Raw genomic sequence first — 23,947 nt, forward strand, 5'->3', positions numbered from 1 at the left:
TATACCTAGAAGAAATAGTTCTGGCTGAAAATCTACATGTTTTCTTAACATTTTCTGTAACCACATGTGTATTTTTCACCAAAATTGTTTTGTTTTAGGGCGTGTCCATCAAAGGTGATAGTTAGTATGTGTCTGGCTTTTGCCTACAAACAGGAAATGTCTTTGAAATATGTTTCCTCTTCATAGTAATTTCAGATTCAACTCTTCAAGAATTATGAGAAAAAGATTGTATGCCACCACTTTTTTCCCATTTTGCCATTGGTTGAGATAATACATTTTGCAGATCCTTACTCCACTCTAAAAACTGTTAATAACATGACTTCCCATTGAAATTAAAAGAGTACAAGTTGAACCTGTAAAAAATGTTTCTTCAAGATAATTACATTTTATCCTCCATCCTCATGTTGTGGTCATTCAGCATGCTCAATTCTTGAACTTCTGGCATTTTTTCCCCATCTGGGTCCATGCTTTCTTGTATCCTTTACTTACTTTTAAGACATGCAAGAAGCATCATAAGGAAACAACGATGCACCTGATGAGGAATTGCAGTAATTCAATATTATATGTGTGTACTTAGCCTATTGGTTATTTAATGCATATTGTTTCAGCTTTGGTTTAACACACAAACTGCCTAAAAATTATACAATCCAATGTTATGCATTGTATAACCAAATTGAAGCAGTATAAGCTTGAGAGGCTCTGGAACTGGCAAAAATGAGGAAACAAGTCAAATATGGATCACAAGTGACAGATATCTCACTTGTTTTAGGATGCTTCTTCTCTCTGCTTAAACTCCGTTAGCTATCTTGAAACCTACTGGTCTTGAGTATGGAAAATACTATTTTATTGACTATGGAATGATCTAGTGATGCTTTCCCAAGGATGATAAGCAAAAGAAAACATTTCAGTTTGCTTTATTTCTACAAATGTTTTCTTGGCTGCTGTTAAAGTTGGAATAATTTTCTACTGAGATTAATAAACCAACAAAAATAGCAACATTCATGGGAATGAATGAAAACCCAAATAATCACATTTCTTCAATTATAGCTTATAAAATTGGGTTCAGCATGTTTCGTACAACAAAACCCTTGGATTTCTGCTGTAGCCACTCCAACAAACCAAAATTAGATCATTCATCATTATCATTGACATATACTGAATATTTAATGTTCTTTCACTAAGCATTCTGAAAAACTTTTGCTTATTTTTACAAATTTACTTCACTTGTAATTTGCTATTGATAATTAAGTCTTTTACAATTTATCATTGGACCAAGTACAAAATTCTAGCTCTTTATATATAGAAACAGAAAATGCCTAAGTGCACATTATAAATAATAAGTCTAATGAATTATCAGCAACAATTTGCACATTAATGTCTGCTATTGAATGGTGAACATATTTAGTTTTAAATCAACATTCCAAATCTGATTTTTTTTTAAATCTAAAAACAGTGTTGAAGAGTATAGTCATATGTCAACATAAAAGAGGAATTTCATTACCAAAAGAGAACAAAGTAAGGAATGGACTTGAATAAAATCTATGTCAATAATGACTACAATCTTAAGTGTTCATTTTATCACACTCTAGATTAAATTTACCATGATAAAACCCTTGTCCTCAATTTTTATGGTTCTTTACCTTGCAAGGAAATATTGACTGAAGAATACTTCAGATAGAGATGGGATGGGAAAACAATGACTTCAGGACAGGACCAACTAGGTACATGTCATCAAAATGGAACCTGCCACCTACCCAGCTCTCTTTCAGCTTCACATACAACTGTACCTGTGTTTTTTGTTTGGGTGGAGGCGTTTATATTTTTTATATTGTGGATGCTTTATTTGCTTTAAATACTTTATGTAAATCACAAAGAGTCACTCGATTGCAGTGGGGTAGGAATGTAGCATATCATCAATCAATTACTCTGGCAAGCAGAACATGCAAACAAGGATACACTTTAAGAAAGCTTAGAAGTCTATGGAGTATTTCACAGATGTTGCCTACCAGATGTTTGGATAATATCTTATGTGGCCAGACTGTGCAGTCTACAATAAACCTCAGAATCTATGAAAATCTAATATATATTCCTACCAGATGTTAAGATAACACCACATATTATCCGAACATCTGTTTTTATGCAAACAAGAAAGCCTTTATTTTATTGCAATGTATCCTTGTATCATGCAAAGCAAACAGATAAATGCAGGAATCAGATTATGGAAAGTGTGAAAATGGAGAATAAAATCTTTTTCCTCATAAAGGCTCACTGTAATGACTAACAATTCACTTGACCATATAATCAATAAATTATTTGACCAACTATCTAATCAAATGCATATCTTTCCATTCAAGCATGCTTAATATTTTACATTAGAAATGAAATGGCAGTTAGATATCTTCTCTCTTACTGTCTCTAAACTTTTCCTGGTGTGGTACATATTCACACATCCAAGTTCATCTTACCCTTCAGAAGTGAAGGTGAAGGTGAGGATGAATAATGCACAATATCTTCACTCTCCAGCATGTGGAGTGGTCAGTAATTTGACACAATACTTAAAATTATGAATTATGAACACATACTTTTTTCCTTTTATATGTCATCTCTCCATCTACCCATCCATCCATCTCTCCCTCAGATTTGAGATTCATTTTATATCTTCAGCTTTGTTGCAACAATTATAATGAATTTTTTGATTTTTGTCTACTTGAAGAAGCTTGGTTTATGGTCTTCAGCAGGAGGATTCATCTTTTTTCAAACAAAGTAATTTCTGTGTGTTTTGTATGGATTTGAGGAGATCATTCCAGCACGTAGTCTTGTTTGTGAGAAAGATTTCATTGGTTTCACTTCATTTCACCATGAGCTGGTTGGTTGCCAGTTTGTTTCTTGACCCAATTCAAAATGCTGATTTTAATCTTTAAAGCCTTTCATGGCATGGACCTGGGCTATCTGAAGGACGCCTTTTCCCTGGTTACATCAGCCTGCTCTATTAGATCTTGCAGAAAAGGCATGATGCAGGTATCAATGACAAAAATTTCATACTTTATAGTATGGTGGAGTCTTCACTTAACATTTACCTTCCTTTTAACAAATAAATATTTTCATATCCAAGTTATGAAATATAACATTATTCAGTATTATGCAATACTAAAATATAAGTTTTTTTTAAAAAATTTTGCTTTAAAATGAAGGCGAAAGTAATCTTGCTTGTCTTTTCATGTTCATATCTGTGACATTCAAGAGGTTTTTTTTTTAAAAAATGAACAACAAAATTTTGTGATTGACAACCCTGAAATGATCTCCTTCTCTACATTTTTAAATGTAAATTCTGAATTTTGTAAGATTCCACTGGTAATCTTGCTTGGGATGATGCACACTGCTGTCTAAGTAACCTCAGGGCATCCAGTTAAGTATAGCATTGTGAATGAAAAAAAAAGAGAGAACATTATATGTAATCTTAAGGCATTTTCCAAATGTTCTTTCACTAGATACTTGAAATACACATCCACTCTTCGTAACACTGAATCTAAAATTCATTTTCATTCTTTTCCACTTTAAATTTAATCCTAGCAGTGAAACGCTTAGGCTCTATGATGATTTTACAATTCTCTTTGAATGATAGGCTTTTATTGCCTCGGTTTGTTCTGATTGGTTATAGAAATAAAAATAAACCAAATAAATGTACTGTGGTACATTTTATAAAAGTTTATGCAGTCCCTGTAAAACAGTCCTATTATTAATCTGTTCTGTTATAGTGAGATATCAGAAGGCTGTGTCAATTTTATTAGAAACTGTTTACTTTTTTCCAACTCACTGTCACAATCCATTCGTCCCTTATAAAGAAATGAAATATTAACATACATTAAATAGTTATGCCACATGCTAGAGACCCGATGTTGAAAAAATATTTTCATTTTCAAAAGGAAATGTTAGTAAGAACGTCTTCTTTCACAAGGAAAATGTTGGGGAAACATGGAAGCTAGGGTTTATCTCCCAAACGTGTCTCATGTGCCTCAGAAAGTATTGTTCCAAGTTCACTCCATTTCTTCCCCGACATCCAAGCCAAATACAAATGGAACACATACACTATCAGCACAACCTTCTGAATCCGTAAACAGTTTCTGATGCTTCCTCTCTTTTATTTTAGGCAGGAGAGCATATACATTGTTGGGTACACTTGGCTGAATGAGCAAAAAAAAACAAAAAACAAAGCTGAGTTCAATTTCTAATGACTACATAAGGACAGTCCTATAGTCTTCTTGGAAACAATGCAAAAGAAACAGAATTGCTGTTACTAGGATAAAATGAATGGCAATCTCCATCTAAGCATTGATCAGGCAAGATATAAATCTAATAAACAAATAAAATAAATATGGTGGACATACTTACTGAAGCCCACCAACAAAACATTCTTCTTTTATTTTTAAGTAAATTATGTGAGAATTACCAAAAAAGTGAGGTTTTTTTAAAAAAACTTAGATAATATTGATTAGTTGTTGCTGTTGTTTTAACCATTCAATCATGTCTGACTGACTTTCAGTTGTTGCATGCTCATCTTTGTATCAGATTTGACGTTATCAAGCCAGCGTGTTTTTTGCTAACCCCTTCTTGTTCCACTAGCCATTCCTAGCATCACTGACTTCTTCAATGAATTTGCAAGCAAGACATGGCCAAAGTAAATCAGACATAGTTTTATGATTTTAGCTTCTAGTGATGTGTCTAGAATCACTACTGTAAATCACCCCAAAGCAGCTGTGGGAATGAAAAGAGGCTGTATTTTAAAGCTGGAAGAAATAAGATGGTCATCTCTCTGCTGCTTCTCAGTGCAATTTTTCCCAGCACCAGTTTTTGAACAAAGATTTAGCACTCTTCTAGAATTCTACTAAGCTGTATCTAAAAAGAGCCCAACAAGCATTTCTGTTATAACAAATTGCTTTGCAGTAGATTTTCAGGCCTCTTTTAGACATGAGTTTAGTATTGTTCCAGAATAGCCTAACCCTCTTTATAGGAATTCAGTTATAAACTCATAGTCGACTGTACTCACACAAAACACTTGCACCAACCATAATAAATGGTGACAGACAGCTAAAAGTGCTGGTATAGCCGTCTTCAAAACTTGTCTACTCCCCAACACCAATCCATATTATATAATGGTTATTTTTCTATTGGAAAGAAACATTTGATGTGAATGGATGAAAACATAGCTGGGGAGTCCACCAATCTCTGTCATTAATGTGCACCATACCTTAAATAAAACAGCACTATTTATTGGCATCATGCCTCTGGCAGAATAGGATTGTCAATATACACAGCAAGTTATAGTTTTCTAAAAACTCAAGGACAGGTGGGTAGCACTTTAGCTCAGCTGTCAGGAAGAGCTGTAGAATAAACAAATTCATAGTAATGCCTCTATAAAATCTGCACACTAGTTTTAAACACAGGGCAATGAAATGAACTTTGCAATAACAAGTCAGCCTAAAACTAAGTGGAAAAAAAATAATCCAGTATAAAACAGTATAAAAGTTTAAAAGGCATGGAAATCTCTATCTGTCTCTATCTATATCCATCTCCATCATCTCCCTCTCCATCATGTCTGTATGTCTATCTATCTTGGAATCAAGATTTTTAGGGTAGATGAGGCAAGCCTGTTGTGTAGACCAATATTGTCTAAAGAGATAATAAAATACTACTGAATGTGCATCAGTTTCATAAATCTTGGGTAGAGATCTTTTCAATTATCTTATTCTACCTGATCAATCAACAAGGCTCGATGTTGATTCTGTCTTGCTTGACATTGATCTCATCCCTATAGTTCTTTAAGAAGCCAGTTTATGAAATCATACAGATTACTAACTCAAGTTTGTATACTTCACCCGGAGCAATTCTTAAACAGAGGTCTTACCCAACCACTGCAAAGTTTATTTACTTTTTACATAAAAACCATGTGTTCTACTACTGATCTTCTCTTCCCCATAATAAAACCTATCATTAACCATTCTGATTTATTGAATTTCTGAAGCCCAGATAAATTTCTACATGCATTTGGATCACGAGCATTTTTCCAGTGCATTTTTTGCTCTGAGTAACAGACATATACCTTATTCTGACAGTTAAAATTTTATCCATGACTGTTGTGATAAAAATTCTAATTACAGTAGTGGTCAAAATTGTGGAAACCTTTTGGGAAAAGTGTATTTTTGAGGTTTGATGATTAATAACACTTTTTTGGGGAAGTAGTACCAGTGCTGTTTCTAAAAAAAAAAAAATGTGCTGGAACTCACACATGTCATACAACCCGCCTTGCGTACCCTATAAGGTTCCATACAAAAAAGGTACCGGAACTCCGTTCTGGGCGTTCTATGACAAAAAAAAAAGCCCTGAGTAGTATCATAAAATTATATATCAATGGAAAGATAATTTAATGCAACAAAATTGGTTCAATTATCTGCACTGTAGTTTATGAAAAGTTATAGCCAAATAACCAGAAAAAGGAAGCACAATTTGCTTAGGTTGATATCAGGTAGCTTTCCTTTATCTGATTGTAACCAATGAGCATGAATGCTTAGAGAGCCAATCAGGTGACATCTTGTTTTGGCAATGAGCCAATCAAATCACAGTAGGATTCAGTTATTGATGTCATGTATTGAAGCTGAGAGGAGGACATTTGTCAATGTGTTATGTGATCGCTATCAAGTTGGTTGGGGTTTTTTGTGTTCTTTCATTTAGTGAGCTTGTAAAACGTAATAAAATTAAAGTAATGGTGCAAAGAGTTGACTGGTTGCCCAGAAAGTGATGTAAAATAGTATTATTAAGTGAACAATGCTACAGTTATAAAGAAATTAGAAGAAAAATTGGTGGAAATTTAACCAACGGAAGAGGGAAGAAACCAATGGAGAAAAATGTATCCTATTAGGATTTATAAGGATAATAACTGTAACTATAGGGTAATAACAAAGCTAGTGAGCCTAAAAGCCATAGTCTTGGAGGAAATCCTTGAAAATCCTACCTGGGAGATAACTAGGTTTAGGAAAATAGTTAATATGCAAAAACTGTGTTTATGAGCCATCTACTTCCACTAACTAATGACTCCTTAAGAAATATCAAAATAAATCAAGTTTGCTTTGTATCCACACAAATTGCAAGAGGTAAGAACTGGTTCACTGCCTTTATTTCTCACTTACTTTCCTTCTTTCTTAGCTGGTCTCTTTACATGCCAGAGTTGTTCTTTGGTTCTTATTTGAAGTTTTTTTTGTACATTATGAAAGCTAAGAGGTCTCTGGTATTGCCCCTTATAATCATATCCAACCTTTTTCCTATCTAGATTCCTGTGTTCACACACATACTTTTCACAGATGAAAAAGTGATCAACATTCCATTTGGGAAATTCCCACCATTTTCTCTGTCTATGTTTCCCAAGCATTTTTCTCCCTTTTCATATGTCAGTTACTTCTTCTACTGTCTTCCATAATTATGCATCAAAGGTCATGGAACAAATCTTGCTAAGTCTTTTCAAGTAATAGCACTAATTTCAGCTTAAAAGCAGAGAGACAGACAGAGTTGGTGTCTAATCTTTCATGCATGTTTATCTGTATATATCCTAAATCAAGTAATGTTTATTCTGGCTGTTTTACACATGGCAAAAAATCAGTATTAGGCAGACTTTATGTAGCATGATTCACCCTTTACTTTTGCATGGTAATGGAAGTGTCCACCTAAGACAGGCCCCATACTGGTAATGTTTGACACACAGAGTTGTTTTTCTTCCACCTGGTCTCAAATATTGCCACTTCTATGTTGAGGGACCAAAGATTAGTATAATCCTCAGTTTTTCTTAATCAGAATTTTACATATTTTTAAATTCTGACCTACACTTGCAATAAATGACAGATTCTTTTGTCCTTTGTAGTCTATTAAGACTACCAATTCCAATTCACTTAGCAAGATTGGAGTGTTAAGAAATCATTCCTCACTTTGCCCACATAAACCAACTTCTGTGTTCTACAATACAGGGTACACATACCAAGCAGTCAAATGTGGATAAAATGGATTGGTTTGGAAGTCAAAAATAGTAACGGGTAACTAAATTAAACATATCCATGGAGCTTTCCAAGTGCAAAGTACATTAAAGTACACATTCCTATTAGTTAAATGCTGGACTTTTATTTACATCAGACTTTGATAATAATCAGGGGACAAGACAAAGTACTGAAGGTCATAGAATGCAAGGAGTTTCCTAACTGAACATGTGATTGTGATCCTCTACATAGTTTGGCTATTTAAATGCCACTAAATTCAGTGGACTTTAACCAAACCAACCAAATCAATAGAGCTTCCCACTCCAGCATTTAACTGAAAAGAGCCAATGTACAGACCTAATGCACTGAAACCCCCAGAAATCAATATTTTATAAACATCTTGTGGGAGATAATCTAGAAAAACTCAACAATTGTTAAGAAACAATATGGGCATGAAATTATTTCAATGTCCAGAAGAGAACAGATCCTAAACACAATTGTTTATTTTCTTGATCCAAGCGAGACTATCGCTTCTTTCATTAGATGCTGTGATAAGTTGGAAAATTTGCACTTCTACAGTAATGGGCTAGTAGTCTGCACTGTTAAGTGATAGTTTGGAGGTGCTGAAAAGAGATACAAGAGAATTCATATGATGAGGCCAGAAGTGTACAGACTGTTTATCATTTGCACGCAGCATTGTTTCTGTGGCATTGTTTCAAGGAACTAGCCTTGGAACAGCACAGTTCTCTTCACTGAGGGGCCCAGTTGTTATTGTGAATGCAATTCCACTTTCAAAGTTTTCTGAATAGAGTGTACAACTTCCCAGAAAATGTTTATATAATGTATATATGCAACTCGAAACAGACATATTTTGTATTGTGCTTCATCAGAAAAAGAGCTATATGCGTAGTAGTGTAAATAATAATAAATCTTAATTGCAATACTTTATCATAGAAACAATTTAAATATCTTTAAATATCTCAGCAAGTTAAATATCTCCAAATTCTATAGATTTTAATAAAAGGGGTTAAGTATCCCAGAGTTATGATGCAATAGTCAAGTTTAGCCAAGTACTATGAAATTCAGAAATCAAGTTGCTGGATTTTGATTGCAACTGTCTGATTTTTAAAGCAAAGAATAGAGAGGAGGAAATAATACCCAACTCCTAGTATTACTACCGCGTCTGCGCCTCATAGGAGCAGCCTACGCTTAAAGCTGCTGCGGCCTCAGTATCCCTCAAGTCATAGCTACTCAGATCTTTCCACCTGACCTGATCCTACAGATGTGGGCCCGGGGAAAGAAAAACCAAATGCGTGGGTATTAAGAAAGTTGAAGTTGCGCTAAAAGAGTGGAGGGGAAAGAAACTTACAGGAGAGCCTCCGCGCGTGTCTCGCTGGGCGGAGGTGGCCGCGGTGGTACACCTACGGACCGGTGGAACTTTCCTTCTTCTCGTTTAGTGCAGTCTCTCTGTCCTCTACAAGTCCTTCTCTTCGCCTTCTGAGCTTGCTGGTGCTACTATTGCTAGGAGGCGGAGGCTCAACTCAACCCACTCCCCTGGGTAACTCGAAGGGAGTGTCATGAGGCTTGGACTTGTCCGGTGTTAGTTCTGGATTTATAGCAAGGGACGTTGCCCCGCTTGTTTCCCATCTAGCTCACTCCACCCGCCCCATTCCCTCCTGGGAGACCCCCTTCTGTCCATCTCGCTTTCTTCCCCCACCCCGCTGCCCTTCCCAGCGCGTGATTCAACCTGCCTTCCAACCTCCACGATCCCCTGCCCCGCCCCCGGAGTCCAGGCTCCAGTAATGAAATCGCTGCGTCGACGGACGGGCGTGTGCCTCAGCTTCGCCTGCTCGGCGCCTGAAGCCAAGGTATCCAGCACCGCGCTTCCCTGCCGCTTCCCTGTCTCTTCAGAACGCAGAAGGAGGAGATCAAGGAAATCGGGAACGAGTCCCTCGGTTCTCGAAGTGGTCCTTTGCAAAGTTTTCCGTTCTTCGACCGGTGGGAAAACTGAAGTTTCAGTGTTCTTTTGCGTTTATCCGACGGAGGCAGCGCTTTCCTCCTTTGATAAAATGCCTGGCTCTCCAAAGCCGCCCCCTCCCCCGCCAGAAAGCGAACAGCTTGTTCATGTTTTCGGGGGCCTCTGAGGGGTCCTCAGGGGAGCAATTTCTTAAGGCACAGCTCAGTATGGTCTGGGCGTTACATCCGGAGTGTGTGAATTGCAGAGAATTTCACACACAGTTCCCTTCACTGATTTCTGAAATTCTCACATTGTATGTATGCACGTGCCTTTGTGTTCTGGGGGAGTTGGATGGGGATATACGTGTTCAAAACGTTTCTTGGTAGTTCTCAAACCTGGGCTCTGTAACTTCTAGATGTCTGGGATTTAAATAACCCATTCATTGCTGTTGGCAGGAATTAATCAATGTAAAGGGTTTGTGACACTGTATGCAAAAGATCTGGGGGATACCTCATGGCTTTCCTTCTCTCAATGTCATCTTCAGATCAAATACAAATAGCAGACAAGTGGGCCAAAGGTACAATTTAACTGGACATTTCTTTTGATAGGTCAGTTTACTTCTGTTTTGTACTTTGGAAGGATTTCATTTTGGATTTGGAACCTAGACTAAACCACACAATGCCTTGCTCCACTGCAAGCATGCCTTATCCTTCATTTTCAGAGTCCAGGTTCAACAAACTTCTGCAAATATTCCACTGCAGAATCCTTCATAAGATGGGTTTTTGTGCTGCAAAGCAAAGTGATGTTTCCGCCCTTCATGTTTTAAGTCACTGTATGGGGGCAACGGGCCCTGTGTTGATGAGTGTAGGGAAGGTATCTTAAAAAATGGCACTTCTTGTATGTCTCCCATTGGCTATGCCATGGTACTGGTCCTTTGCTACTCTGTCTGCTCCTTGGCCTTCCCATGGCTGTACAGTCAAGTGGAGCTCTTCCTGTCAGGGAAGTTCATGTTTTGGACATCTTTTTGTTCTCTTTTTGGAAAAAGGGCAAATGACACATAGCCAACTATTCATTGCTTCTGTGAAACACCAAAACTTAGGGTGCCCTTACCCCTTACCCATACTTGCATCTTTGGAGCTTTTCTCATCTGTTTGCTTTGGATCCTCCTTTTTAGCCCTCTTATCTTGGTTTCAGCTTCAGGCACCTAGTTGTTGTTGTGCCCTACCCTTGGCTTAGATTTTTTTTTTTTTTTAAAAAAGCACACTGGGAGAATCTGGGGTTTAATCTGGAGAACATCAGCTCTCATATCAATCACAAATCAGTCTATGGGGTAAAATCTTTGAGTGGAGACATGACTGTAAAGAAAAGTAGAGCTGCTTGCACTGTGGAACAGAAGGTGGGCAAAATTTCCTCATAGATGGCAGTTGGCTATTATCACAGAAATGGAGAAGCAACAATGTACAGATAGTTCTCAACGTACGACCACAATGGAACCCAAAATTTCTGTTGCTAAGTGAAACATTTATTTTACGATTTTATTTAGTTTTATTCATTTATAACACAACATGTGAAAATAAAAAAGTAGGGGGCAACAGTAGAAAAAGGGAAAACAAAAAAGGTGTGAAGAAAAAGGGGGGGGAACAAAAGGCATTGACTTCCGACTCTCTGTTGCAGTAAAATCAGACATTAAAATCAAATCTCAACTTTTTACATTTCTATACTAGTATGCACCAGCCATTTCTGTATTGGCAAATCAGTCTAATCAATAAAACCCAAAATCATGATATCATTTTTTCCCACCTCAAGCTAAGTGAAACATTTGTTAAGTGCCCCATTTTACGACCTTTCTTGCCACAATTATTAAGTGAATCATTGTAGTTGTTAAGTTAGTGACATGGTTAAGTGAATCTGCCTTCCCCATTGACTTCACTTGTCAGAAGGCCACAAAAGGGATCACATGACCCCAGGGAACCTACAATGGTCATAAGGGTGAAAGACAGTGATAAGTCACTTTTTTCAGTGCTGTTGTAACTTTGAATGGTCACTAAATGAACTGTTGTAAGTCGATGACTGTCTAGTCTTTTGTCAGCTGCCCTTCTCTCCCCTTCACACAATACCTTGAGGGTTAGTGTATGAGTTGTAGCTTCCTCTCCTCCAAAATTGCATAGTCTGTAGCCTTGTAAAATTCATCTAGAGTTGCAGAGGTATCTGTTCAAAGGTTTCCCTTTTGAGATCAAGCCCAATGCGCCAATATTCACCTAGAATAGGAATAGGCAACTTTGGCTCTTTTATGACTGGTGGACTTCAACTCCCAGAATTCCTCAACCAGCATGTGCTGCTCAGGAATTCTGGGAGTTGAAGTCCACGAGTCATAAAAGAGCCAAGGTTGCCTACCCTTCACCTATAAAGAGAGTTGCTGGTTGCTGGTAATGTGCAATGCCTTTCGGTCTGACTTCAGGACCAACCACAAGAGGAGCTTGATTTCCTTGGCCTACCAATGCACATCAGCCTCATTGGCTGTGGTCCACGAGAAGCCTAGAGTGAGAAGACAGTCACCCTCTGGAAAGTGTCAAAAACATGACAAAAGTGCACAACCTCTATTGAAACCCTTTTGTAATAGCATATAAGACTGAGTAGTTGACACTAACTGGAAAGTAGTGGATAGGGTTCACAGTAATGGGATAGTACATGAATGGATACATTGAAAAATGGATTTCTGGGACTGATGGAGTTAAGAAACAATACCACTGGACCCTGGAGTATGAAATATGAGCACATATAATAGTTATGTGTAAATGGAGAAAAGAATGTTCTTGCAGCAATTAAAGCTCAACCAGGCAATGACAGAGGATAGAGAAGATAATGGTATTATCCATACCATAGATCAGTGGCCCGCAACCCTAGGGACTGGTTCTGTGGAGAAAGGTTTTTCCATGGACTGAAGGAGGTGTGGCTTTGAATGCTGCCTGCATCCCACGGATGAGGCTTCGCTTGTTTGCATGGCCCTGTTGCTGGCATGCCGCAGACTGATGCTGGTCCATGGGCCGGGGATTGGGGACCCTGCCATAGAGAAATGATAAAGGCATTCCTTTTAGTTTGAGCATGCAACTTTGACTATTCATGAAACGAGCAATTTGGTTATGATGTGGAAAATTGGCACTAGTATATGTGTATGTGTATATTCATATTTATTCTAAATGCAAGAATAAATGCATTGAGATCTTAAATAAGCAGTTGACTGGACATTAAAACAAGTTTTTTTTTTAAAAAAAAAATTGTGCACTGCTTATGCAACAGTCTAGAGATGCTAGGGAGAAGAGTTGTCAGTGAAGAAGGACCAATCAAAGTCTTTGCAGTGATGTGGTAGATGAGAAACATGATATCAATAGATAATAGAAGAGTGAAGGTTTGATGTTGAGCCACCAAGATGAAAGTGACATGATTTATCAGCAGTAGTGAAGTAAGGAAAGCATGAGAGATTTACAAGTGGATCTGCCTTGGATGACAAATAGAACTTGAGAAAACTTATATCTCAGTTGGGGAAGGGTTGATGTGTGTCCTGAGTAGCGGGGATGTCATAAAGGTTTTTTTTTACCTTCCAATAGTTTAACCAGCTAAATTGAACCATCCTTTTGAAAACTACTCCAACAATGCATTATTACAAATGAGAATGCAAAGCAGAATATAGTTCTTTAAAATTTTCATTTATTGAAATCTCATGATGTAATTTACCAGTGAAAGAAAAGTACACAGGAGAAAACATAATAAAAATAATGGTCAAAATATAATATATGCATACCTTTGACAAAGTGTAACCTGCCAAAAGAGTGTTTGTTTACAAACATATCTAAGAATTATGGATTAAAACAATATATCTGTATAGCTTCCATCTTCTGAACTCTAATTCTTAAACTGCAACACTGTATTGAAACTGAACTTTGTGTAAAAAAAAACATACATTGAGAGATAGTATTTCTTTATTGCTTATTTAATGCAATTGTCAAAGTTCAAGCTGAACACCAAAATAAATATTATAATTTCCACAAATTATTATAGGGTGATATGGTCTAAATCTAAATAGTAGCTACAATATCTACTATAATGTGTAAATAAAATGCAAAGAGAAAATGAGAAAATATTGTAGAAAAATATAGAATTGCACTAAAAAAACAACAATAAGAATCTTAGGGGAAATCCCACAGTCTATATTGAGAATACTACTAGAATATTAAAATCACAACATGCTATGACATGGCTTGAATATAAGTCTTGTTTCCCTCATTTTTTCATCTGTCTTTTACATTTTTAAATGTAATGTGAGGGGGTTATTTGTAAACCTTCAGTCAATGTAATACAGATGTTGTCTCTGGAACGGATCATATAATTAAATAGAAAAAAAATAGCTAAATGGATATATTCATTCAACCCTAGTTCTAGATTTAAGGGGGGAAAACCCTCTTCAGATGTTGTTTCAGTGTCATTGGTATTACTAATCACTGATCCTAACTGTAATGATGCCAATATAAAGACACAAGCATTGACATGCAAACCACTGCTCTTTTGCATTTAATACATAAGGGGAAGATATGTGATAGAGAGAAAGAGATACTTAAAAGACATCTGATTGGTCCCCATTCGAGGCTATATTAGATCAAGCTTCTTTAATGAACATAAAATTATTTCTAAACTTAATAATTATGATGATGGTGGTGGTTGTGGCGATGATAGATGGCTGCTGTTATGCGCTTGCAAGTGCACCTTTTCAGCTTCCTCTTAATTTTGAAACAGGAATGACATATTTTTCTCAGCAGCTGTTCATGTATATTCAATGGAGAACGGTCTGGCAGTTGTGTGCTTGCACATCTGTTTACTTAAGTTGGAAATTCAAAGGAATTCAGAATGACTTCCAAAGACCATTAGGAGAATGGGGTTTTTTGTTCACCTGAGCAGTATACACACTACTTCAAGTCATAACTGTAGGTATTGTTGGTCTAATTTTGTTTAAATTCTGCCTATTAATTTAAAGCACTATTATACTCTATTCTTCAAAGTGAACATTATGTTGCTCCAGAAAGCTGGGCTATATTAAAGATATCTTTCACATGATGAATTCCAGAAAGCAGAATTTTCTGGTTTGTGCACTATACACAATTGTATGCAATAAAAGGCTGGCGTAATATTCAGATGTGTGAAAAATAGCATCTTATACAAAAAGATAGTAATTTGACTAGAATTATACAAAAATACTTTCCTCTTCTTTAAAGTATGTCAGTACTGTAAGCTTCATCTTTGTAATGATTTAATTAGCTCTGTGCAATAGTAATTTGTATTTATTGAAGGAGAAAATATTTATCCAAAGCTGCAGATATGGTTGAATTTCTTGTTAGCGATATCACTGGTATGAAAAAGGAATGTGCTAACATTCTTTTTCTTTACTCTTTCTGCATAATCAGCACTTTCTGACTAAAGTCATGTTGGGTGCATGTAGGAGAAGAGGGAAAAGAGGATATGTCAAAATCCACATGTCTGGAATTTTTGCCTGTCATTAAGCTGTGGGAGAGCTTGTCAGATGGTTTATCTATTCTTAACTATAACTGAATATCTATGGAGATTCTCATTCATGCAGATCATGGTTGTCCCAAAGGTGCTTTTTCAAAAGGCAACTGGACTTCCTTGAAGATGTTTCACTTCTCATCCAAGAATCTTCAGTTCTCCAGAATTTCTCCAGAACTGAAGAAATTTCTTGGATGGAAGTGAAACATCTTCAAGGAAAAACAAAGAAAGTCCAATTGCCTTTTGAAAAAGCACCTTTGGGATTAACTGTACAGGTAATCCCTGAGTTATGAGCATTCATTTAACGCTTGTTTGAAGTTATGTGATGAGCTCCCCCTAGTATTTACGAGCAAGTCCCAAAATTATGACTGTTGCAGCACCATAGCAGTCGTTCGTCCTTACGAGTGACTTTAGTGGCACTGCAACGTTCACCCTACTCCTTCCCCTCACAACTGCTTCCCCCTCCCTTCCTGCTGTGCAGGACTCACTTACCTTGCAAAAATCCTCTCTGTTGCGATTTCTTTCCCTTTGAGGGAAAGGAAAGTCAGCTTGGAAATGTTTTTTGCTCCAAGAATGGAAGTTTCTTTCATTCTCTATGCAAATGGTGCTTGTCTCCTGCTCCTGCCCCCAACTCCTTTCTGCCTGATGGCAAGACTGAAGCCTTCAACTGAGGGAGAAGGCCAGGCCACTCACACCTGCGTCCAACCTGCCAGAGCTCGCCGCGCTGGGGGAGGGAAGGTGAAGGATTGCTCCAAGCTGCTGCCACCCAGAATGGAGCTTTCAAGGGCCTGATCCAAGCCTCAGAGGGTCTTACAAGCCATTTGTGCCAGGAACAGAAATTGGGTGGCTTCTGCATGCCTCTGGAAGTTGGATCCAGCCCTCAGAGGATTGCTCCAAGCTGCTGCCACCCAGAATGGAAATTTCAAGGGATTGATCCAAGCTTCGGAGAGGTCTTCCTAGCCTTTTGTGCCAGGAACAGAGGTTGGGGGGAGCTTCTGCATGCCTCTGTTCTGGAGGCGGTGGCCGTGTGGCTCCTGAGTTGGGGGAAAGCAGGAGGCAGACACCACAAACAGCACAAGAATTCAGGCACCCATTCTCTGTGAAAGTGGATTGGTGCCTGAACTCGTGTGATGTTACAGCTCCCAGGGGCTTCCATCAACTCTCCTGTCCCTCAAAAGCAGAAAACATGGCAGAAACGGATCTTTTCAACGTAAGTGAGTCCAGTGTGGAAAGAATGGAGGGGGAAGCATGAGGTATCTTAGTGGGTCGGGGAGGCCTTGGGGTCCTGTTCCATCATTAGGCCGTTTATGGCCTTCCCCACCCTGAGATACCTCATTTACACTTAATGAGCCGCAACATTTTAATGAGCAAGGTAGTGATCTCTTTCGAGGTACGAGATTCACTTTATGAGTTTTCGAGTTATGAGTGAAATGTGCAGGCTCCATTACACTTGTAACTCAAGGACTACATGTAGTTGTTAATTCCAATTCAATACTACCACTAGGTCCAAAGCATATTGTTATCAATTTTTAACAGCTGTTTGAAGTGGAAGTGAGTAGTTGGGTTTATACTGAGCTAGTTTCCAATGCAATAAAATAATGGTTTCAGGCTAAGACAATTTAATACCTCAGGCAGAAAACCCAAACAATATGAGGCACAGTTAATTCTCTTGAATTAAAGAACAATTGAAGGAAGCTCTTTGAATGAACTATGTCCTTCTGAAGTAGATCTTTCTGCCTCCCATTCTAGTTGTGTTGATGGTCTTCTAGATCTTCCACTTGTCGGTGTCTGTCTCCTTCCATGTTTGTTATCTTGTTTTAGGTTTTCAAGAATGGATTTCTCTGTGATTTTGAGTAGTACTAAATAATTTTGCATGTCCAGTAAATTCATGGATACATTTTGTGAAATGTTTTTATTTGTTACTGAAAAATGCACAGTGCTTCTTTTATCTGATAAAAAGCAATAATTATCAGTGAATGGGAATAGATAGTTACATAAATTGATTGATTGAATGAATAAATGAATGAATAAGACTGTATATCCAATGACTAGAATAAAAGAGCTGTTAAAAAGAAGGGTATGTGGCAGTTTAAATGGCTGGAATCATTGCTGTTAAAAAGCATGAATACCTTGAAAGATTAGCAGTTGCTTGGTGTTAGCAACTTACCTGCTAAAGCTAATCTTTTGTATAACATCTAAACTGAACTCTTCTCTCTTGTTTCATTTCAAATCTGCTTTGTTATTTCCATCCAGTGTTGTTTCTCTTTTCTTTCCCTGCTATCCACCCTTTCCTTACCTCACTTTCCTTCATCTCCTTTGCTGAAGGAGGGAGGGGTACTGGTATATATATATTTCTATGTGGGAGAATGAGTTGTGTATGAAAAAAGAGTTATCTGATGCAGATGGAGGGTTAATTTTGTATACAAACACATGCTTACATGCTTATACCTTTAGTAAGTTGTCAAATGGGAACATCTAATGGAGTGAAGAATCATAGGTAAACAGTGATGTTTCTGCATGTTTCTTTCTAAATTTTAAGAAACATTTAAAAATATAATAGGAATTGTGGTAAGGAAAGAAGTAAGTGATAATGTTCTTTCTAATGTTGCTCCTTCCCTTTTATGCTCCGTATTCAGAGTGTAACATGACCTTAAATATTCTTACTACAGCTTGTGTCTGGATTCCGCCACCTCCAACTGCTATTTAAACATTTTAAAGGAACCAGGCAACATCATCTGTGTGGTAAACATAATGTGCACAGGTTTGATCTAGAGTGCTCAATCTTAAATCCTCATTGTCTGGCCTTCATTCAGCCTTAATTTTTTATATTTATATATTTTATTTATGAAATAAGAATACTATATGAATGTCATAGTATGCCATGGTTGTTTCAAATATTGGCTTATAATGTTTTACTTTTCTTTAAAAAAATTACAGATGAATCTAAAGTCATAGACACATTTTTTTCACAATGTACTTCTATGTAAGACCCAGAGATTATGTTCATATGAATGTTTATTCATATGAATTTAACCATGATTCATGGAATGAATGCTGTTTCCTAGATATGCACAACACACTGGACCATTAACTCCCCAAATTATATAGGCTAATGTAGCATCCTGGATTAAAATGTTGCTGACTAATTTGTAGTTCAATTATGCATATATGAATAATGCTGACCTTAAGAATTATCAGGATAGGTTTTAAAGACCTGTTTTTCACTGAGTGGATCCAGAATAATATGAACCTAAGGATTTTTTGTATGCACACAACGAGACAGGATCCCTATGCATTTTATTAAGACTAAGAATGGGTGAGTTGAAATCATAATTCTTTCACATTTATTTTAAGAATATAGAAAGCTTTTTTTTTTTTTTAACTAACTAACACTGTTTGTCCGTCTAGACTACTGTCGTCAGATTCAGTGATCAGCATTGAAAGAAATCCTTATTCCCGAATCTGGAATCTCTTTAATATAAACCAAGTGTTCTGTTACAATTCTTGATGCCTTAGTAATTTGGCATAAAGAAAGTTAAACAGTTTTCTCAAACAGGTATTCTTTTTTGTTAAGAACCATAAGATCAAAACTTTCATCAAATAGGTATTAAAAACACAAAGGGCACATTACAAACAAAGTTAGCATGTACATGTTCCATTTATTTGAATATATATTTCTGAAGTACACTTGCATTGTTTTCAATTAATTAATATGTTCTCTTATATTTTATTCTGAAGTGATTTTCTGATTATATCTAAAGTATTTTTCCCAGTATTGGTATTATACAGAGTTGTTGATAATTTCTTCAACCTTTATTTTATCACATCTTGAAGATAGGAATAATTGCTATAATTGTTTCCTTGTACCTCACTGTGGTTGGTCTGGTTCACTCTGTTTTTTTCTGTTGAGGCTGAATTAAACAGGACATCATTATTTGTAAATAAGACTGGGCTAAAGTAATCCTAAATTAAAGTCTGTTGGAGAAACTGGAATGACTGTCATTCTATCTCAAATCTGCCTTTTTTGAGACAATGATAGCCATACAAATAGATTTCTCAAAGTGAACTTTTATGACCCCTAATATCCTCTTATCAAACTGATAAACAGCAATGTACGGTTAACTTGTTCTTCCCAACATTTCGGATCATAAGAAATTATACTATTCTTTGATGGACAATTGTTTGTTTATGCAACTTTTCTGTATTTCCTCATTTTAAATTTGGGATGTGCAACTTGCAATAATGGGTTTCTTCATATTCAATAGTACACAGGAGTATGCCTTGATTTGCTACTTGTCAGCTTCCTAGAAGCATCTAGTGGTCCACCATGTGAGATAGAGGGCTGCCTAGAAGAGCATAGGTCAGAAGGTCAGATCCAGCATGGTTCTTCTCAAATTTTCAATGGGTTTTCTCTTGGGTAAATGTGCAATGCATATACAAACATAAAGAGGCATAGACATATTCATTGATTCATTCTCTGATTGACTCATTGATTCAATTATAATATTTATATGGCTACCCTTTTCACAAAAGTGATTCTGGACAGTGTACATTAAAAGAAAACTATAAAACACTAATCTAAAATATAAATAAAAATATTATGATTAAAATACAGGGTGATAGCAACATATATTAATAACAGTAGAACCACCTCAGCAACTCACCAAATATAGAAATGTTGAAAAATATATAGGAGATATTTCTTGTTTAAAATTTTTCTTTGATATTAGTAAGAGATGGCTGCAGAGTATGGTATGGTTAAAAAAGTTAATATGGGGATAATATTGTATATAAAAAGCATAAATCATATCATTGTGTCTACCATTTTGCAGTTTCTTTTACCACAGGCTAACTTTACCCACAGCATGGAGTTCGATACTGATGGGCTCAAGGTTGATTCAGCCTTCCATCCTTCTGAGATTGATAAAATGTGGACCCAGATTGTTAGGACTAATATCTGATACTCTAAACTGCTCAGAGAGTGCTGAAAAGCACTGTGGAATGGCATATAAGTTGAAATGCTATTGCTAAATTGCTTCTTGTAATCTGCTTCCTTTTTCTTTTGTTTTTATTTCCCTTCCTCTTACTTTTTTGTCAGAGCTGAAACAATAAGCTACTTGAAGCAAAAACCCACCTCCACAATTATATTGTATAGTAAAATATGGAAATGACAAAATGAAGTTGAGGAACATATGTCTACGAGAATATGGAAGCCATGCATGGGAATCTATATTTTTTAAAATAGTAGTTAATCTAATTCTGCTTTTGTTATATCTCCCCATGAATATTGTGTCTGTTCTGGGCATGACATTTAAAAAGGTAGTCAACCTAGAGACAATTTGATAAAGAGCACCGTTGATAATAAGGAATTTGTAAACAAGTCCTAAAGGAGAAATTGAAGAAACTAGGATGAAAGGTGGAAATATGATAGTCCTCATCAAGTTCCTGAAAATCTGTTATATTGAAAAAGGGGCGTTGTCTTACCTGAACGCCTTTTGTCAGCATGATGATGGAGAATCCACGGATGGGTTGTCTTAATTAGACTTAGTCTAATTGGAGCAGATAGATTAAGATAACCCATCCGTGGGTTCTCCATCCAATCATGCTGGAGAAGAGCCAGCACCAGGTTTCTAACATCGCAGGATACAGAACACGGGACAATTATAAAATCTTCCAAGACTTAGGCTTTTTCGATGAGACTTCGTAATATTTCAGGGATAAAATCTTTGAAATTTCATGAGATGTGTTTCAGAAGGTTTCAGGTATTTTTAGTTTTGAGAGAAGGCATATATTGCAGAAGTTTGTACAAGGGTATCTGATGTCGGTTACAGAGAACATTTTGTTAAGAGCAAACTGTTTAAAAATATTAGACACATTTCCCCCCCCCACCACCACCACCACCAGGATCTTTGCTGTGCCTGCCCTGGTGTATGAATCATGCGTTTACAAGGTGCAAGTTTAAGATGGTCAGACATACTTCTTCTTATACTTTTTTTAAATTGGAGAATAGATGGATGGCTAGCAGAGATATTATATGTCTCTGGTAGCTTCTATATATGGTGATTTACTTTTAGCCTGGGGATCATTTTCTTGGAGTTCAGCATAAAAAAATCTCTTTTAACTATTTTATTTATTTATTTATTTATTTATTTATTTATTTATTTATTTATTTATTTTATGAGACTTATATACCGCTTTAAGTGCAAGCACTCTCTAAGCAGTGTACACCAGTAAGCAATGTATATATATATTACATTGCCCCCAACAATTTGGGTCCTCATTTTACCTACCTCGGAAGGATGGAAGGCTGAGTCAACCTTGAGCTGGTGAGATTTGAACCGCTGACCTGCTGAACACAGTCAGCTAAAGTGGCCTGCAGTACTGTTATTGTATTTTTAATTTATGTTTTTGTTTGCATTCTATTCTTTTTATCTTTTATTGTATTTCTGTATTTTATATAAGACATTTTGAAGCTATTGTGAATGAGGGAGATAAATAAGAAAATAAATCACTTAGAGATGCAAATAACTCCATGTGCTAATCATTTCAATGTTTATTGTTTTATCTCCATCTGAGTGTGAACTAACAGGATAAGTCAACCTTAATAACAATAATGCTTTATTTATAAAAAATTCATACACTATGAAATAATGTAAGAATATAAGTAAACTACAAAAATAGAATTCACTCTCCCACTAAGTGAAATTTGCATAATGTAGGAGTAAACTGAAGAATTTTTTCATTACTTTAGATACATTTTTGACTGTTTCTTCCAAAGCTGATATAACAAAGACTATGAAGATAACTAAAATTACCATATTTTAAAAAAGATTATTTTAAAGCTCATTTCAGAGTACCTTTAAATATGTGTATGACATTATACATACATCTTTTCAGTGCTGTGAGAACTTAAACTGAATGTTATCCAATAAAATATGTAACAAAATTCTTGGCATATGCTTCTGTTTCAAGAGCCGCGATGTCGCCAAGGAGGGGGAGAACAGTGTGTGCTTAATGCTTTCCCCTGCTCGTCATTTTTCTGTTGCATCTCCCTCAGCTGTTGCTTCTTGCTCAATTCAAGATTCACACTGATATAGCTGATATTCTATGCGCAATGAAGTTGGAGAGAAGAACGGAAGCAGAGAAATGGCTGGGAGAAAATGCATTGCAGGCCCTTTCCATTCCATCTACCAGTTCTTTAATCCAGATCTCCCTGTCCATGAGTAATTTCACTATATAAGTCATAGTCGTATTTAATTAAATCTCTATTCATCAAGTTGTTCTTTATCTTTAGTTTTCTTTTAGACCAAGAATTTGAAACAGATCATCTGTTTCTTAATCCATGCTGAGTTATTTATTTTCCTATTTTTGCCAAGATAGAATTGCTGTATCTACACTTGTCAATAACAAAAGGATGTGAAAGGGGAGATAGATAAATTTAAGGAATAATAAAAATACCAGATTAGAATATATACATTGTTCAATAATTAGTTGTCAGTTTGATGACTTATATTCATTTGTAAAAAATAGAAAATTATAAGCATTTGGGTTGTATTTTATAAAACAGAGTCATATAAAATTCATGAAAATGTAAAAATATACAAAATAGTACTTGATGAAGATTACATTACTTAACCAGAAATTCAATTCCCAAACTAATAGATGATCGATCAGACTAGGGTAAATCTGGCACCCATATCAAACAGCTCATGATGTGGTTTAGTTGCAGAGCAACTGAATATTGCTTAAAATATGTGACAGCCAATGTGCTATATGTGGCAGTGGGCATAGACCATATTCTTGGACATTTTGAACAGGGTCCCCAACCTTTGGGCTGTGGCCCACTAATGGGCCATGAGGTGTTCGTAACCAGACCGTGGAAACAGCAGGCGAGCGTGCACGTGTGCACATGCATACACATCCTCATTTGTGCGAACAGTGTGTGTGTGTGTGCACACCCACATCATTTGTGTGAGCGACAGGCACATGTACACACCACTTGTGCAAATGGAGCTACCCATGTGTGCTTGCCGGGCGCTCACGCAAACCATCCCCTCTACCCCCCTTCACTGGTCCACAAAGCCAGAAAGATTGGGGAACTTTGCCTGGGAATCATCAGTTTTTTCTTTTCTATCCATATCTTAGAATCACACTTTACTATATCTCCTCCGAGTGATAAACTATAAAAATTAGAAAATTAAGCAATGTTAAGCTACGGATCAAGAACTGTGGAGTAAGCTTGTAGCTTAATATGCTTAGCACAGAACATGAAAAAAAAGTTAAGCATGTTCATTTTCTAAAAGCATCTGGAGATTATTCTGACTGTGTACTTGATTTAATGTGTTTAGCTGTTTTTTATGTTTTTTCCAGTTTTATAGAATTTCCAGACTCCACCGGAGTTAAGTGGCCACTAATTTAATAA

At 36.5% G+C, this 23,947-nt stretch overlaps 1 protein-coding gene across 1 annotated transcript in view; it reads right to left on the reverse strand.

Annotated features, from left to right (window-relative positions):
- Nucleotides 1-9,714, reverse strand: part of AGTR1 (angiotensin II receptor type 1) — a 41,958-nt gene extending 32,244 nt beyond the window's left edge. The window contains exon 1 of the mRNA XM_039354644.1: nt 9,385-9,714. The gene's annotated coding sequence lies outside the window, so the exon portion shown is untranslated. The remainder of the gene's footprint in view (nt 1-9,384) is intronic.
- Between the last annotated feature and the right edge of the window lie 14,233 nt (nt 9,715-23,947).

The sequence above is a fragment of the Crotalus tigris genome, unplaced genomic scaffold (genome assembly GCF_016545835.1).
Source record: "Crotalus tigris isolate CLP2741 ecotype Arizona unplaced genomic scaffold, ASM1654583v1 scf7180000018573.505203, whole genome shotgun sequence".
Taxonomy (NCBI): Eukaryota; Metazoa; Chordata; class Lepidosauria; order Squamata; family Viperidae; genus Crotalus; species Crotalus tigris.